The following is a 19329-nucleotide window of genomic DNA, read 5'->3' on the forward strand; positions in this document are numbered from 1 at the left end:
CGCAATGTGACGTCATCACACTCTGCTGCAACTGCCAGCTGAAGGGCATCGAACATGCAGCCATCTCCTAACGCTACAGCCTCATGACTGATGGCTTCTTATCTGATGCAGCACACCCTCACAGCTGTGAGACAAGCTGTGCATCAACCAACCGTTCTGATGTACAAGTAAAACATAATTACAAGTTATTATCATTAACCCATTACAACAAAATTATTACCCTTTTAAATGTCTCCTCTTAGTTTAAGCTTAGATTAACACTCAGCAGAACCTAATTTTACATTAAGCAGTAACCTAAGCTTATGACATTTATAGTCCGACTCATTCAAAGCATTCCTAAGTATATTTTTAATTTGAAAGAGAGAATGTATTCAGCTCTATTGAAGTGTGATGTCAATGATAGACATACACTATATTAAAGGCTCTAAATCCATATTTTACTAGTTTTTCACCCGATTGCAAATCCAGTCACAATGATTGGATCTGCACCACGTTACCATGGAAACAGTTAACATGAATTATCTTTTACAACTCAGAAATCACATTTTCTACAGAACCTGAAAGAAAATATGCAACAAAACATCAGTGACATGATCGAAATCCATTGAGAGGTTTTATCTGCTGTATTAATTACTGTTGGAGAGAACAAAAACCTATAATGTTCTTTTATCTGCTGTAAAATTTTCTGTTGTAGAAAATATTACGTTGATGTGAGTTTTTTCATCTCTGAATCCTATGAAGAATAGTCAATTAGGCCTAATGCAACCAATTTCAGCATTGCTATTCATAGCTTTGTTACATCATCACGTCCTACGTGATACAGAGCAAATCTGCTGACACATGACGTGCAAAGCCCCCTGTGACGTCTCTTCTTTTCTCTCCGTTAACTGTGGTGGTATAGGACCACCCCCTCCTCCAAAGCGGCTGGTAAAAGGAGAAAAAAAGCTGCTCTGCCTTTTCTATCCGAGTCTGATCAGTGCAGCTCAGAGAAAGAGGAGCGAGGGCTTAGCTTAGCTTTCACTCTCCCCTCTAAAGCTTGGTGTCATGGCTGCTTCAGGGTGACCTTCTCTGGTCATAATCACCTTTGTTTGTGTTGCTATTGTCCCCGCAGACATTAAGGCCAAACCTTCTCTCCCTTTCAAACACTTAGAAGAGTCTATCAACACAGTGGTTAAGCCTGGCTGTGTTAATGACACTATTGAAAGCAGAGCTTTAAACATGCAGAGACATTAGTGTAGAGATATGTTCATTATTATTACAATATGTCTTTATTCATAATTATTTTCAATTGTCTTTAAAAAAAAAACATGTCAGTCTCTGTACGCCCATTAACCATGTGTCAAACTCAGAAACTCAAGGCCCGGGGGCCAAATACAGCCCCCTGAAGCATCCAATTATGCCCATAGAAGAAAGTAGAAACTTACCAATAATTCAATTCTATAAATCTCAGACACTCCAAATACAACACATTTGGTCAAACTCAACAATATTTGCCAGTGCTCACAGTTTTCCTGTGATTACATCACATGATTGTAGTCATTTTTAATCTCAAATTGTTCAAATAACTCTTGCAGGGCCTGTTTGGATATTGTCAGTACCTTACATACTTTACATATTATTTATGCGTGAAAGTGAAAACTAGGACACGTTTATGTTGAAATTTATTGTTTTCCCACCTAAAATCTGTGGCCGACTTTGGATCAAGCTGGTCCGCATTTGGTCCCTGAAATAAAGTAAGTTTGAAACCACTGCTGTAAAATTCTTTGGCTCAGAATGAAATCTGATACGCTTATTACGACAACCTTCAGGCAAAATGTTTTGCTTTTACAGAGATCAGATTCATGTTCTGAGCTCTGAAGAAAAAACAGAATCTTTTTTTTCATTGTTGGAGACCGTTAGTCAAATAGAAAGTGACAGTGTAGCAGTGTTGATTTTAGCAGCACATTTTGATTTAGTGTTAGTCATAGTCTTTGACTAAAATTCAACTTAGTTTTAGTAAAAATGTAGTCATCAGGACTATTTTAGTTATGGTCTTGTTTTAATCAACCAAATGACATTAAGATTCTGGTCGACTAAATCTGTCATCTCAGATGTAGACAGTAGACTAAAAGGCATAAGAGCTAATACATTTATTAAAAATTCAATTATCATGTATCAACCTGATATGGGTTGGTAATAATATATGTAATTAAAGAGAGACAGAATTCATGTGATCCTTGCATAAAATCATATGATCACAAGTTCTGATTGGATTGCACCCCATGTGACAAAACTATAGTTTAGTTTTTGTTAGTTGAAGAAAATATCAAAATGTTTTGACTTGGTTTTCGTTCACATGTAGTTTTTTATTAGTCATAGTTAGGGATGTCATTGATCATGTTAATTATGATTAATTAATTACAAGAAAAAATTACGCACTAAAAAAATGAACGCCATTAATCGCTTCTTCTTTTGCAACCCCAAACAGCGCAGAACCTTTCTAATAGCACGCGTTTCTGGTATCTCCATAATACTGATGCACCGGCTACAATGGTGCGCGTCAATTTCAATTTTGGTTAAAAAAAAAAACTCACTGGATGGACAACTAGCCCAGTTGTGTGCAAATTGTACAAGAAAGAGTTTTCCAGCACAGCTCTTCCACCTCAATGCTAACTATGTAGCAGCTAACACGGGCAGCGGTCCTTCCGACAATACACTAGACCGAGTGACCAATCCACACTGGACAAGATGACAGAGTTCAGAGCCAAAATGAATAAATCCATAAGTGACAAATGAACAAAGTGGATAAATGACTGCAGTGGACAGTGGACCACTCTCTGTGGTAGAGGATGTGGGCGTGGATAATACTACTACTAGAAGTGATTACTTGATGTTATTACAGTACTTTATTATGTGATGAACAATGTTATTTTTGATGTGCTAATTTACAGCACTGTGATTGATGGGTCCGTTTCTGAAGGAGAGAAAAAGTAACAAGTTTGGTGTTCAATAATTGTATTAATCGTAAAAGTGTTCTTACTGTTTATGATGTGCTAACTTATAGCACTACGCATGGACCTGATTTTTTATTTCATTTCTATTATTTGGAGATTGACAAAATGACACATCAATATTTCCCATACAGAGGAATGTAATTGTCTGTTAAAAACATTTATAAAGACAGTTTGTTATATATCATTGATTCGATCTGCCACAATAATGTAATTTAAATGAAAATACCTCAAGTTGAGGGCATTTCTCAGCTACTTTTAGGTGGGATTAAAAAAGAGATTAATTAGATTAATTAATCACAGAGCATAATTATTTAATCCCACAATATTTTTAATCTATTGACAGCACTAGTCATAGTCGTGTTATTGTCACTTAAAAAACGTAGTCGACAAAAACTATGGCAAAAAGTTTTAATCAATAAATTTAACACTGCAGTGTATCACCAAAAATGTCATTGTATATTCTTGTGCAATGACAATAAAGGCATTCTGTTTTATTTGATTAAAATTTCTTAGCCGGTATTGAATATGTGTTTGCATGTGCTGCTTTATCATTTTTTCACTGAGAATGTGCACACTCTCTTTTATTCAGCGAAGGGCAGACAAAAATGTGAGTAAATATTTACAGTGCAATGCCCACTTGCTTGGCTCTCAGAATCATGAGTTAGCTTTGACACAGCAGAAATGTGCATTTTTACATTAAATAAATGGATATTTGAAACAGTTTACAAAGCAAATTTAAAACAGGCCCTCGTTATGTCATGACCACAGAAGGAAGGATGAATAAATGTGTTTCCAAAAGGTTAGGCTACACTATAAATACATAAAAAATGAGGCCCACTGGTGTTAAATATGCCCTCATCATAACTGGCCAAACATTCAATGGACTAAATATAAAAATATACATGTTCGCAATGATAGAACGACATAGTTACAATTATAGAGTAGCTTTACTAAACAAAGCTTACACATGCCATACCATGCCTAAAGAACATGAAAAGAAATGGAGATTTTAAACTTGTGAAAGTCCTGCCCATCTCATCATCATGCTCCAATAAACTCCTTTAGTGCTACTACAAACACAATGAGTGCTGGGGCCCAGGAGAGGGGGAGGCCTAAACTCCAGAACTAAAGTCCTGGACTGGTGCCCAAATACCAGTACTCTCCTTCTGCCGACATTGAAATAGAATGTGTAATTATAAGTTCAATGAACATCGTAGACCCTTTATGTTTATCTGAATGGCATTTGTACAAGAGCAAAAAGAGATGAAATCCCACTGTGCCTGTGTATTTACTAAGCCTGACTCTGTGCTGTAAAGGTCTTGAGAAAATGCTCTTGACAGGGGAATTATGTCTCTGCACTGTGTGTAAAGGAAGCAACAGGTCATCTGAAAATGCTGACAAGATGTCAGTGAACCATTTCGAATGTTCTTCTTTACTGCATCAAGGTCATCTGACCTCCATCTCAGTCTTATGTATGGACAAACACAACGTGTTTCACCTAATATCACACAAACAAGTCTCAGGTTTCAATGCAATTCATTTCGACTTTATATACAGTAGAGCGCCAAATACAACAAGTAATCTCATTGCACTCATCACAAAATATACTGTTATGTTTTAATGAATCGTCCTGCCTATGCCCCCCTTTATCTCTCCCTCCTCCTGCATGCATACTTATCATGTGACACCATTCCCGGGATCACAGACGAGGATCTGGGCCTGAAAAGTGATGCAGAGGTGTCTGTCTTCCGGTTGGACAGTTCAGTATTGGTTTTGCTTTGGGCAGAACTGTTATTTTTTATTTCAGATACACGTTCAACCCTGTGGGGATGTGGATCTCCCGGGGGAGGGAAAACGGGGTGCACCGTAAAATAGGTCTTGCTATCTTAAAACCTGCTAGCTTCCAAGATAGTGGACTGTACCTTAAAAGGTAGAGAATACTGGAGGCCTATACTTTAACTTGGAGCTACGGTTTCATTAGCAAGAAGCCTAATAGCTGAATGCTCTGCCTCCTGTTTGACTTTTATATATGCTGCAAACATGCAGTATGCCAGAAGACTGGGAGCAAAGTGTTCTACCTGGACAATAGGGCACAAACAGGTCTTAAAGAATTACTAGAGCTTGATCAATAGGAGCTTTGTTTGCCAGCAGGTGGATTTTTAATTATATTTTAACTTGCACAGGAAGCCCATGAAGAGAAGCTAATACTGGACAAATATTATCTCTCCTGTTTTTACCTGTTAGTACTTTAGCTTCAGCGTTTTGGATCAATTGCAGACTTTTTAATGAGTTACTGGAAAATCCTGGCAGTAAAGCGTGATGATAATCAAATGTGTGGATTCGTTTTTCAGGATCACTCTGACCCAAGATATTCCTGATTGTAGAGATATCATGAAGGTATAAAATGGCAGTCCTTGAGATTTGCGTAATACAAAAGTTAAAGGATAAATCTGTATAAAAGATAGCATCTAGAGTTTTCACTGTGGTACTGAGAGTAATGTCATGCAAAGATTGTACTGTACTCACTCTGATAATTTGTCTTTGGGATTTTATCCAAATAGATTATCTTCTGTTTTGTCCTGGTTAAGAAGGAGAAAGTTTCAACTAATCCAGTATTGTATTTCTTTATTTCTTTAATGTTTAATAGTTTAATAACAAATGTGTTTAATCTGATTTCATAGACAAATAAAGACATGTATCATCTGCATAACAGTGAATATTTATGTTATGCTACCTGGTAACGATGCCTAGGGGTAGCATATATAATGTGAAGAGTATTGGTCCTGAAACTGAACCCTGTTGAACTCCATGATTAATTATGGTATGCACTTAGGGGAGATTGTTGTTACTGAATACAGTGAACTAACAAATTGTTTCACTGGGAAAATATCTACCAATGGTAACAGAAAACTACCTCTTTGATTCTTTGAAGAAAATGTTAATACTACTTAATGCAATGAGGGGAAATATGTGGTTTTGTCATCATTGTTTCTTTAATAATATAATAATTGATATATCCTGTCTCAAAAACTCCATCCATCCACAGATAAGTAGGTTGTAAGCCCCTTATGAGGGTCAGATACATGTCGTATATAGAGAACTCATTGTCCCCTTACATTAAAAGCTAGTGGTGGGACGCCATTAAAAATGTTATCTAATCAATTAGAGACTTTGTAATTAATTAATCTCGATAAATCTAAATTATTTGCCTAACAATATATGACACGAAAAGTAACGTTTTTTCAATTTAAATTTATTTTTGTATATGACTGAATCAATGAATACAATAAATGAGCGTAAACAAGATAGTGTTTATTATTTTCATCACTGAGTGCTAACATAATGTGTAATATGAATAAAGAATATTATGATTGCATTGTTCACAAAGCACAAACTTAAATTTAAGTAAGCTATATTCATGCTTTTCTGGATTTTTTTGTAAACTTTCTAAAACAAATTTGTTTTTGTGTATTAAAAAGAAGGAAAAAAAACAGCATTTAGTACTGCTCATTCCAGAGAAGTGGAAACTGAACTGTGCAAAATAGTTAGAATATCTGTGGCATGAAATAAAAAGACCAACTGATGAAGCTGATGAAATTAGTTTGAAATAGTCTTTCTACATAGCAGTTGTTAAATTAGGTCAGACGATACTATCAGTAGCACTTCTTCTAGCCCCGCCCACATCCTTTACCACCGAGAGTGGTCGACAGTCCACTAAAATCATTTAGCCAGTGAGTTTGTTAATTTGTCAGTCATGGACTTAATCATTTTGGCTCTGAATCCCTGTCATCTTGAGAGAGGACTGACAATACCTAATTGCTCGGACACGACTGTTGTCCGCGCTAGCTGCTACATGTTTAACATTAAGGTGGAACTAAAATTAATGCCCATGAAACACAGGAAATACTTCTCCTCGGGTTCTCCCGTTTCCTGTTTTGTGGTCTGTGCATCAGTATTATGGTTATATTTGGAACTTGTGAAATGAGAAAGGTTTTTTTGTTTTTTAGTGCATTATTTTTCTGTAATTAATTTATTGTGATTAATGCCTATATGTGGTTGGCACGAATCTCAAGGTGGTCTTTATATGCAATTATATTCATTCACCCTTCCCAGCAAGAATCTCAAACTCCACCTAGGTATATGATACAATATTTTTTGAAAGAAAAAATAAATTGCAGTTGAAATAACCATGCATGCTTTAAAACAAAAAAAAGAAAAAAACTTCAACTCTGGCATACTTACATGCACTGGGCATGACCTTTTCAACTGAAAAGAAATATAAAAAATTAAAACAAACAAGAATACCCTGTTGTGTAGTAGATTTGCAGGTGATACCACTCGTGCCCTCGACTAAACCTCTTGTGACGTATTGTCCCGCTGTAATCGGTAAGCATAAGTAAAATAATTTAAAAGATTCATGTTTTTTCATAATAAATGTGTTTATATATTTCCAAAATATGAACAAATTCTAATTGTACTGCATTTCACTTAAAAAAGGAAAAAAATATTTGCTTTTATTAATTTTTTTCATAAAGTGAGCAATCATGTGACTCCTGACTTTTGGAGGAAAAAAACCCTAACAATTTGCTTTGCTGAGTAACAAATTACACCTATGAAAAAGTGCCATTTGTAAATAACGACAAGATTTAACAAACGCTTGTCATTGTCCTACGTTCAGAGGAAAATAACTTAAATAGGTGCATTATAGTCTATGTTGATCCAATACTTCATACTAATCTTTGTGTATGAATTTTAGATTATTTTGTTTCTTGGTATTGTAATCAAGGTCAAGTTTGTTGGTTCGCTCCAACAACAATCCAGACAGTGTGTTCAGTCCAAAAACCCAAGCCCAGCCCATTGTAGTGTATCTGATTTTGCCGGATAAAGTTCTTTTCTTTCAGGTAGATTTGGACATGCTTATCATTAATCAGGAAGATGACAGTTGATACCTTTTGGGCAATTTTAGATATTAACTCCTGAAACTTAATAATTTTTTTACACAGTTTTGAATATGGCTTGACATATGACACCCAGTAGAGAAAAATAATGTTTTTCTGGCCATTGTTACTAAGCAAATTATTATAATTCTGTTAGCAGGATTTTGAATACCCAAAGTAAAAAGGAAAGAATAATCCAAAATGTTGAAGATGGTAATATGAACTTTGTACCTAATTGTCAGAGCCCAGAAATCTAACAAAGGCTTATATTATGTATTCACTAGGCTTGTCTCATTCAAAGACCTTGGAAGTGAGCAAGTGAACATTCTGTGGTCAATAAACAGGCAGATTGTAAACAGAGGAATAGCATTAAAGCTTCGGTATGTAGAATCATGAGACTTGTATAAAAACAGCTACGCTCCCCCCCTCCTATGGTCACTAACTGGTATCCTGGTGAATACACCAAATGTGGAGCTCTTCGTGACTCTTTTCTCAATAGAGACTAGTGACAAATGTGATTTATCTGGTGTGTTCTCACTCTCCCCAGTACTGGGGCAGACTGCACATAGTCTTGGATGTCCTTGGATTCTGTTTCACCTCACTATGTTTATGCCTTTATTCTGTTTCTTCTCCACATCGGTCTTCTTTTTTTTTGTCTTGCTTTGCAGTGTAAACGTTGTGTCTAACGCTGTGATGGAGACTTCTGCTGATGGAATGTCTACCATTGTACTTTAATACAGAGGACGCAAACACACATCGACTTTAGTCGGGCAGCCAATAGTAACACCACAAAGCTACTCTCTGTAATAATATTTTTGATTGGCTGAAATGTTGTATTTCACTCCTGGATTTCTTATAAAGGGCCAAGATAAGGAGTAAAAGTGCACTGTCCCTTCAGAATAGTTTGTATTACAATATGCTCAAAGGTGATTATGGATTTTTGACTAAATGAAGCAACAAAAAAAAACCTACATACTGCAGCTTTAACACTAGAAGTCCCACAGAGGTGTCAAATGAACTTTTTACCTATAAAACCCAGAGAGGTGTCATTTGACCCAAAGAGAACACAAAAATTATTTATTTTTAATGACAGTTTGGTGTGAGAAATGTGCAAAAGAACAACTGTGATTTGTTTTCAATGGTTTTTATTTGTGTAAAAAAAAACAAACAAAATAAATAAAAATAATGATAATAACAAAGCAACTGTGCAGATATTTAGAAGAATCTCCTTCATCCTCTTATTGAGACTCGTGACATACTTGGCACTGCCACGGTATCTCTCTCCTACATTTGCCACATGTGTATTTGTGGCAATGAACACATCGCACAGTTGCGCGATTGCTCTTGCAGCAATGGTTGATCTGACACTTAGCCCTTTTCCCAGGGCCAGGTGTAGGCGGTTGTTGTTGGCGCAGTTGCTCTTTGAGTGCCTTCTTTTCACTCACATGAGAGTTAGCCAACTCTCTTGCTAGCTGAACCAGGAAGTCCACCCGTCTCTCCTGCACCCCGGTGCATGCTTGATAAAGCAGATGTGCATTGAGTGCCGCCATGTCGATCATGTTGTAGAACACGGCGACTGGCCATCGCCGTGTTCCTGTGCGCACACTGTACTCCCGCACCATCTGGTCCATCACATCCACTCCGCACTTTGTGGTGTTGTATTGGGTGATGGTGTTTGGCTTCCTTTTGATGGTTTCCTCAGTCTCAACCACGCTGTGCATGCTGCTGAGAATGTAGACGGTCTTTTTTCGTTTGGGCGCATACACCGTCAGCGTGGCACCAGTGGTGGAAAACACCTAAAAAAGAAGAAATTGTTGTTATTATAGCGGTTTTAAACACAATGACACACTCAGAGGTGTTGATGGAATAAAAAAGACCAACAACATACCTGAGTGGTGAATTCCTTGCGGTCCATCTTTCTAGTTGACTGAGGAATTTCCCGGCGAATCTTGTTGACTGTCCCGAGGATGGTGGTTTTCCGGCTGAGCAGTCGTCGTGCAAGTGTCAGTGATGTAAAGAAATTGTCCGTGGTGACCGTCCTGCCTTTGTCCATAAATGGTTCCATCAGCTTCATCACCACACTCTCAGAAAGTCTCTCCTCACTGGGACGACTGGGGTCCTTTCCAAGATATGGGAGGACATTGCAGATGTACTTTGTTTTCAAATCACAAGCCACCCAAAACTTTATGCCAAATTTGTCGGGTTTTGTTGCAATGTACTGCAGGAAACAGCAGCGAGTCTTCGATGGGAAAAGCTGTTCATCAATTGTGATGTGTCGACCAGGGTTGTAGCATGTGATGCAGTTGGTAACAAACGATCCCCACACATCCGAAATTGCAGCAAACTTATCTGTCTGCACTCGCTCACTGCGCGTAAACATGTCATCAAATCGTAGGTGACGCATGATGTCTTGGAAACGGTTTCGTGACATAATTCCAGTGATAAGTGGGTTTCCCAGGCATGCTGACCAGCTGTCACGCAGAGATGGAACCTTGGTCACCCCCCTCAAAATAATAACAGAAATAAATGCCATTAGTTCATGGAGGATCATGAACCAGTCCGTCTGCTCCGTTTGCCGTGCATGCTGAATAGTCCATTCTTGAATGGGACGGAGCATGCCAACAGTAATGAAACAGAGGAAGCTCTGAAGGCGACTCCTGATTCTTCTTCTGGCCTTTGCTGTTGGCTCTCCATCTGCAGCGTACGGTTCCATTGGAGTGAAACGGAGAATTGTACCCACATGTTCTTCATGCCACACTGTGCCCTCTTTCGCCGTCTCTGTGGGCTCACTCTCCAACCGAGCTCTCTTTTCCAGATGAGGAGCAGTCTCGTCATCTGCAATGTGAACAAATTCAAATTATTCTTTTCTTCGGTTTTAAATAAAAATAAAGTCAGGAAATGAAAATAGGATGTTTGGGAAATCTAACCTGAAGACAGCTCAGAGTCCGAATCCGAATTTGGCTGAAGGTTTATGTCCTCCCCATCTGAGTCACAAGGGTTTGCATTGTTTAGGATCAATTCCAACGCTTCTTGAGTGGTAAATCTTCTTTGCATTTTGAGTAGAATAAGTGTGGAGTGTCAGCAGGTGGAAGCAGCCAGCTATTTATTCCCCACAGCACAAAAGGCTGCATGACAACAGGGTATTCCAGGGGTGTCCAATTCCGGTCCTCGAGGGCCACTAATCAGCACACCTTATTCAAATGATCATCCAGCTCTGCAGAAGCCTGATAATCATTTGAATCAGGTGTGTTGGAAGAGGTGACTCTGTTTCTTTCAATGTTTGTAGTTTGTGTTTGTTCTCCCCCAGCATCAAGCAGAACGAGTTAATAAACGGGGCATTGTGACTTTAGCTTCCAGGGCACTTCCCCCTAACATTCCAGACTTCCATTGTTAGAGTCAGGCTCTCCCCCCTGCTGATTTCTCAGGTGATTCATTTACAAATGAATAGATGCAAATTGTAGCCATCAGAGTCGTCAGTTTGGTCCTAGAGTTCATTTGACCCTGCTCTGGGACTTCTGGGGGGATATAGAAATCCCTGGGACTTCTAGTGTTAAGAGTTGAACAATATCACAATGACTAGTTCAAGTTACTGTGGTCCTGGAGCATCTTACACTGAAGCATATGAAATCAGGAGCAGGTTTAGAGTTGTCTGGAAGAGCAATAGGCCAAACAGATTTGTTTATTGTGTCTTTTTTCCAGCCAAAGTGTTCTGGGTTTACTGGTGGTGCGTCAGAACCAGGAGTTTGGCAATGAAGTGTCTGAAAATGGGCCCTCCTCACATTTTCAATGAAAGCTTCCCTCGTTGCTGGAAGAGCATGCAAGTCTGGGGAAGATGAATAACTCTTCCAATTTTTCTCACCTAAGACAAGGAGCATTGTAGAAGCTCATAGATAAACACCTCATTCACATCAATATATCTGTATAATACTGGATAATAATGCAATGTCCTTTGAGTAGATGGCATTCAGGTCATAGACCTTGGAGTCAACAATCTTCACAGATTTGCTGGAATCTTCTCTGACTAGCTTCTTAGAGATGGTACTGTAAAATCCCTCTGGCCATGCTCAACATCTTTAAACATTGCCTCTCCAATCACAATGGCATTTTCATCATTTACAGATCCTGGCACTAGCTTTGAAAAGATGCTAGTACTAATTGTGAGTGCTTGTCTATTCTATTAAAACAATTAAAATTGGCCTTAAACTTGATCAAACTTTGAACATACAGTGGATAGTCATGGTTTGTCATGGTTTGATGTCTTTCCTAAGCAAAATAACTAAGACATGATGAGGGGCAAAACAAAAGCGACAGCCATAATTCTTTCATGACCAACGCCCACCCCGGATGCCAAAAATTTGAGGGGGAAGGGTTATTTCACAATATTATACTCCTAAAATGATTTTAAATCTTTATTTCATAATTTGGCTGTATCTGGGGTTAATATCAAGAGTTGTCCAACAGATATCAACTGTCACCCCCCTGATTTATGATAAGCATGTGTGACGAGTTAAAAATGGTTAATATTGAAAATGGTAAGGTATTGGAATTATTATTCAAATAACTTTGAAAGTATATTATATACAGTTTAAAAGTAGAATTTTTTTAAATTAGAGTTAAAAAGAATATATTTCATAATTATTATTTTTCTATAATTGCTGAAATATTACTAATATAGGGTAAATACTATGTGTAATTTGAAATTTATTATTGTCCGATGGTTTGTCGATTGATTGCTTCTGACGTGCATAGAGTTGAAAAAAAGTGTGTGCTGCTTCTCTGTCCCTTTATTGGTTCAAAAGCAACCACCTTACCTCTCCCACACTGTTGGAGCGGAGGGTGCAACACATGTCCTAGACTACCAGAAAAACTTTAACTTAAGGCTTTAGCTCCCTGACTAGTACATCTCAGCAATCCCTTACTACGTCCACAAGAGAGCACCAGAGGTCTGTATTCTTGACTGTATGTTAACAAGGTGCAATTTTTACATGTTACTGGTCTCCGTGTGATTTAAAACACAATTTAAGATTAATAATGGGGTTCCTGTTTAATTTCTTTCTCAGTTGTTCAGAGCAGTCGAAGGAAAGTAAGTGGAGAGTCTTTCAGTAATGACAGAGTTTGAAGGAGTGGTTCCTCCACAAATGGTGTTGGTGGGTTACATGAGTTTGAGTTTCTCTGTGAGGACTAATGCTACCCTCTACTCAGGCTTCTAGATGCTAGAAATATTGTAGATGCTAAATTTATGGACATGTGGCAGCCGTGTGCAGAAGAAGGCAAAGGTGCCCAAATTGTAGTGGTGAGCAGATGTATGGAGAGTTCATTGGAGAAGTGCCACTCAAATTCTGCAACTGTGGAGAGGAGCACAGAGTGACTGACAGTCTGTCAGATGAAGGAGGACAGAGTATCAAAACTTTTAATGATATTGATCATGCAGAAGTAGCCAAAATAGTAAAGGAGCAAAGAGAAGAGAGAGAAGTAAGGGAAAATAACATCAGCCAAGCAGATGCAGCTCCAACAGAGCAGGGACACAGAAAAGAGATGGAAATAAGGATCAGCCAGAGATAGGAAGACATTGTTAGGAAAGAAAAAAAGAAAAATAACACAAATACATTATGGCTGATTCATGTTTCTGTCATCAATTACAGTCCTTGTATTTTTTTCAACTTAACAGGCACATTAAATTGACCAATAGGATCAAATGATACGTCCACTTATATTATGCTAGTTACAGCATTTTGGTTTCATTATTTTTGAATGTTGGACCAAAACATATCATGTAATACAAATAAAGTTAGCCTGAATAAAAAGAGTGAAAGTAGAAGTAAAAACCTTTTCTTTTTTTAATTTTTTTTTATTATACTTCATTGGGTAGATCTTGTCGTCACCAAAGTGGAGGTTAGTGATCTTGGGCTTGAAATGGTTGGAGACCACTGATGTAGAACATCATATATAATAACACTACTTAAAATGAGCAACTTTACTCTCTTCTTCTTTAAGTTACAGTGGGTGCTGAATATTTCCAGCAGCATTTTGGATTTATTTTGGCAGGTACAGCTTTCAAAACTTATGTTACAGAAATGATGATAATAATAATAACATTTATATTGATACATTTGTGTTCATTCCATATTTGGGAAGTGAAACTCCTTCTATATATCTAATTATTTTTTTATTTATTTTTTGCTGCCCCACCCCTGCAAGAATCTCAAACTGCACTTATGGGTACTATTGAACTTCTCCACCATCCCATCTGACTTCAGATGGTATAGCGTGGTGCACGTCTTCTTCACACCCAATTTGCCACACAAATGTTTTACAAACTCCGACTCAATTTGCCTGCCCATGTCTGTGTGTAGTGTTTCCATTATCCCATGTTCCAGGACATAATCCTTAAAGAGTCACTCAGTAACAGGAGTGGCTCTCTGATCAGGAATAGCGTAAAGATTGACAAGTTTAGTGAAATACTCCTCAATAACGAAAACATAGCAGTTACCACTGGATGTGGCAGATAACCTCAGAATGTCAGCAGCTACTCGCTGGAATGATTTTTCGTCTGGTGAAAACCTCATGGGGGCCTGGTGAGGGGGCACAGGGGACTTTATCCTTTGACAGGCATGACACTGTTCACACCACGCGATTATGTCAGTGTGCATGGAGGGCCATTAACGCACAGCTCTCGTGCATGCCAAAACATGTTCATGGTCTAAGTGAGCTTTGAGAGGGGCACTATGAAGATTTTGCAGAACCTCGGGGACCAAGACGGTAGGGTCCACCACCTGGGTGGCCAGGCCAGCCACAGAAAGCCAAACAGCCCTGCACAGAAAACCATAGTCGTCATGTCAACCATCAGTGTCACAGGGTGTAGATCAAAGCTCAATATGAATCAGCACCGCAGCTACTAGAAAAAGAAGGTGTTGAGATAGAAGCTGTGGCAGAAACTGGTTGGTGAGACTCAACTGAACACACAGTAATTGAATCACCGTTCATGGCCATTTGGGTGCCTGTGCTTCTGAGAACGATGGCTGCTGATCTGTGACAGTAGTGAACTGATTAAGTCCAAAATAATGTCTAAAATTGTGGACAGCCATTATAATCGCCCACAACTCTCTGTCAAATATGGACTTCCGCCATTCAGCGACCAGAAAAATGTAAAATTTTAGGATTGCTTTCACTCTCTCACCAACACAGAAGACACATAATATGATATGATATAAGCTGTAACACCGGGAAAAAACTCATTGTCAGAGGTGGCTCTCCCTGTCTTATCAGAGCATGGCCCTGAGCCTGGATGCACGGTCTCACGAGTGGCCGGAAGGGTTAATGTATACTTTTCCTCTGCTGCACTTGATTCCCCACATACAGTACTGTACAGAGTCAGTCAGGGTGGTTACAGGGTCCCGCTAATAGCACCACACTGGCCCAGGAAAGAGTGGTTTCCAAATCTTCTGCCTTGTGTATGTAAGACCCTGGCCCAGTCAGAGCGGATCTGCTGTCTCAGGCATTGTGGCAAATCTGACATCCGAACCCAGCTTTCTTTCAGCTGTGGACCTGGCCCCTACTCAGTCAACCTCTAAGGGCTTGAGTGTGGCTGTCTTGGACACCATAAGCAATGCCAGGGTACCCCACCACACGGGCCAGTTACCAACAGAGATGGATGCTCTTTTTATTTTGGTGCCAGAATAAAGGGATGGCCCCTTTCGCCTGCTCTCTAGCAACTGTGTTCCATTTTCTCCAATCTTTCCTAGAGTTTGGGAGGGCTGCTAAAACCCTGAGGGTTTACTCCGTGGCCATCTCTGTGTTCCATGAGTCGGTAGAGGGGCTTACTGTGGAGAAGCACCCTCTGGTGTCCCAATTTCTCAAGGAGCCAGCCGTGTACTGACCTTCATGGGACCATCCTCTGGTGTTGAGGTCATTAGCTGGGGCCCCTTATGAACCACTGGAGAAGACAATTCTTAAGCTTTTGTCACATAAGACTGCCTTTCTTTCAGCTATGTGCTCTGCTAAAAGGTGAACAAACGCCACGCACTCTCTGTGAGTGATGACTGTTTAAGGTGGATCCTGAAAATGCCGGGGTGTCTCTCTGGCCAAGTCCTTTCTTCCTACACAAGATAGTGAGTCCTCAGACAGTCAATCAGGCTATCGATATGGAAGCCTTTTGTCCTGTACCAGCCTGTCAAGAAGGAATTGCTCTCGACACACGGTGCCCAGTATGGGTATTGAGGGTAATATATGTGGACCAAACACAACAGCTGAGACAGGCACACATTCAGCTTTTTGTATGTTATGGTGGTAGTTGCTTAGAACCACCACTGTTTCTCAGGCCTATTCATTTCAGGAGTTCTCAGTCCCTAGGGGTCTGGTAGCCTACTCGCAGTATGGCTACCTCGTGGGCAGCCCTGAAGGGGGTGGATCTCAGTGACATATGTGCAGCAGCGTCATGGAGCACTCATTGCACTTTTGCCAGGTTTTACAGAGTCAATGAGATGGCTGCAGTGATCGGCTCGACTGTTCTTATGTCAGCCGCTTCACATACAGATGCGGTAGTGGCCTAGGTTCCTCGCGACCTTGTTGCCATGACTCATCCACGGTTAGACTGGGTGACGCTCTGAGTGAGGTTGAAATAGATAGATCGTAAATTATGTCCATAACTATGGCTCTTTGAGACCAAACCACAAGACACAGTGGGCTGCACATTGATGTGACAGAAACATATTTCATACCTGAGAGTGATCTTTTCATGTTGAAATTCAGCCGCTCAATGGACACTTTGGCTCATATCCAGACAAGCGTGCACTTAAACAGCTGCTTGTTTGCTGTTTAAGCCGGATTGTTCTCTCTGATTGCATCACTACACAAGACCTACTCATGAGCAGTGTTGGGAACGTTACTTTAAAAAAGTAATTAGTTATAGTTACTCACTACTTGTTCCAAAAAGTAACTGCGTTAGTAACTAAATTACTCTATAATAAAAGTAACTCATTACCAAGGAAAGTAACTATTTGCGTTCCTGTTAAAAAAAAAAAAGTTGCTATATGTCAAATAATTAAGATTTTTTGATGCGTGTGTCGTGAGGTGCTTCATTAAATTTGAGTTGCTTACAGCGGATGTCGACGAAGTCTTTACTCCTGGATATAATGAACACTTCACATATACATTCTTGCCTTTGACCACAATTAATATAAAGTAGTGTTTGTATCGCCACCTTAAAAATGACAACTTTTCATCAGACTGCTCCACGCTCACCATCTCTGCTGCTTCATCAAATCTGTAGTGTGTGTGTGTGTGTGTGTGTGTGTGTGTGTGTGTGTGCGCGTGTGTGTGTGTGCGTGTGTGTGTGTGTGTGTGTGTGTGTGTGTGTGTGTGTGTGTGTGTGTGTGTGTGTGTGTGTGTGTGTGTGTGTGCGTGTGTGTGTGTGTGTGTGTCGCGTGTGTGTGTGTGTGTGTGTCTCGCGTGTGTGTCGCGTGTGCTGGCACGTCACCTTAGCCAATCATAATCCCTTACCATGTTTTTAACCCACCTCCTCACTACAGCAGAGTAAGAAGCCAGGATGCTTTCGGGTAAAAGTTTATTCAATCAATACATGTAACGCACCGCATTTAACGCTCAGTAATGATAACGGCGTTGTAACGGCGTAAAAAGTAATTAGTTAGATTACCCCGTTACTGAAAAACAAACGCCGTTATTCCAAACGCCGTTATTTTAAACGTCGTTATTCCAAACACTGCTTATGAGTCAATGGAGCATCTACATTGTTCGCTATCTTGTAAACACTGCAGCGTCTGAGCTTCTACGGGAAGCAGGAGGGTCCAATGTCATTATCCTCTGCGCTTTTTGAAACTTTATTTACTTGAATTTATTTTGTGCACCTTTAAAATTTATATAGCTGGTTTTTTATTTTGGTAAATTTTGTAGCATCAAATTTTGTTGCAATCCAAAGAGAGAACATAAGTCATAATTTTGTATTGTAATGCAAATTAAAAAGCAGATTTTTTCACCCTGCCCCGTTTCCATTTGCTCATTTGCAAATTATCTCTTTTTGGGCCTGTGTAAGTATAAATAACCGCAGAGGCATCCGTACAGTAAGAAAAGGGGTATCACAGTAACGGAGGACTGACTGTTAAAAATAGCCTGACTGCTGCCTGCAAGTGTTGAGCCAAGAAGTACAGGGTGTCTTAGGAAACCTAAAAAGGTCTCGTAAGGCTTTGAGCAAAGCTGCATAAATACTGTTTCAAAGTGTGTGATAACATTTACTGAAGGATGAGAAAATGTTGGTGTTCAATAGCCCATGATAATCATTTTAGATAATTAATGTTCCACATTCCACATTCACAGTTTTGCTGTTGGAAAAAAAAAAAAAAAAAGAATCCTAAAAAAAGATTAAATTTGCCAAAGAATATGTAACACCGCTACATATTTTACCAAAGTAGCAGTTACAGATGTGGACTCCTCATCTTCAAAAAGCAGAATGAGTAAAATTTGGGGAGTTATTGCTATATATAGTCTGAAGTGCCTCCATACATGGGGTGGAAGAGGAACAGCATTCCTCCAGTGAGAGGGTAATATTTTTGTTACCATCAGCAAGTGCTTCCCAAGTGGCATCAGGCTGGTCTGCCTCGGCTTTGCGCTGTTTTGATCTCTTGGGGTGAGTCTCTGCTTAATTTTGATTTTCTTTTTATGGTTTATTCTCTTGGTTACTTTGGAGAGTGGTGTGTTGTTTATCCAGAGACAGTAGATAAGAGTTGCTGTAATAAATGGCTCCAGATAATGTGTCTCCTGTGTAAAAAACTCCATTAGCAGCGCCTCATTACATACCGAGGCATTATGAGGTTGCTGACCCTCTTATCCAAACTTTGTCAGCTAAACAGACTTGGGATTAACTATGGCTGTGCAGAAAGAATTATTTCTCCAGAATGAAAACATAATTATCCAGACTAGAAACTGTCAAATATGACAGGTGGTTGAGGAGTTAGTCTTCAATTGTTCAATTGGTAAGAAGCAGTAGAGCTTAAATGACCTATTCTCTCCAGTTTAGTTAAATGAGTAAATAATTAAAAGAGTGCACTGTTGATCATAACTCTTATTGGCTCTTTTCCTCTATCATGGACCAGGCAGTTAACAGCAGGCTATTCATAGCTGAGCTGTAAGAGGTTGTAAGGGCACCATTTAAGTTGAGTGTTACTAATACACTGGGGCTGTTTTAATGTTAATGAATCCTGGACTAATGCATAATTTCCTTTAGAATGGATGTGTTATCATCACTAATACTAAAATATTACAATATATGTTTGACTTGAAAACCTAACACACGTTACATGCATAAGTTGTTAATATCCATTAGGCTGTTTTAACTGAAAAGACTTCAGTGTCTTTGTGTCACAAAGACAGCTGTAACAGTAAAAGTA

General features: G+C 39.2%; 1 protein-coding gene across 4 annotated transcripts in view; it reads left to right on the plus strand.

Moving 5' to 3' along the window:
• The first annotated feature begins 18435 nt into the window (after positions 1 to 18435).
• The window catches only part of myom2a (myomesin 2a), a 49061-nt gene continuing 48167 nt past the window's right edge, over positions 18436 to 19329 (plus strand). For all 4 annotated transcript variants that reach the window (XM_028462670.1, XM_028462519.1, XM_028462761.1 and 1 more), the window contains exon 1: positions 18436 to 18569. The gene's annotated coding sequence lies outside the window, so the exon portion shown is untranslated. The remainder of the gene's footprint in view (positions 18570 to 19329) is intronic.

Source organism: Gouania willdenowi, chromosome 1, assembly GCF_900634775.1.
Source record: "Gouania willdenowi chromosome 1, fGouWil2.1, whole genome shotgun sequence".
NCBI lineage: Eukaryota > Metazoa > Chordata > Actinopteri > Blenniiformes > Gobiesocidae > Gouania > Gouania willdenowi.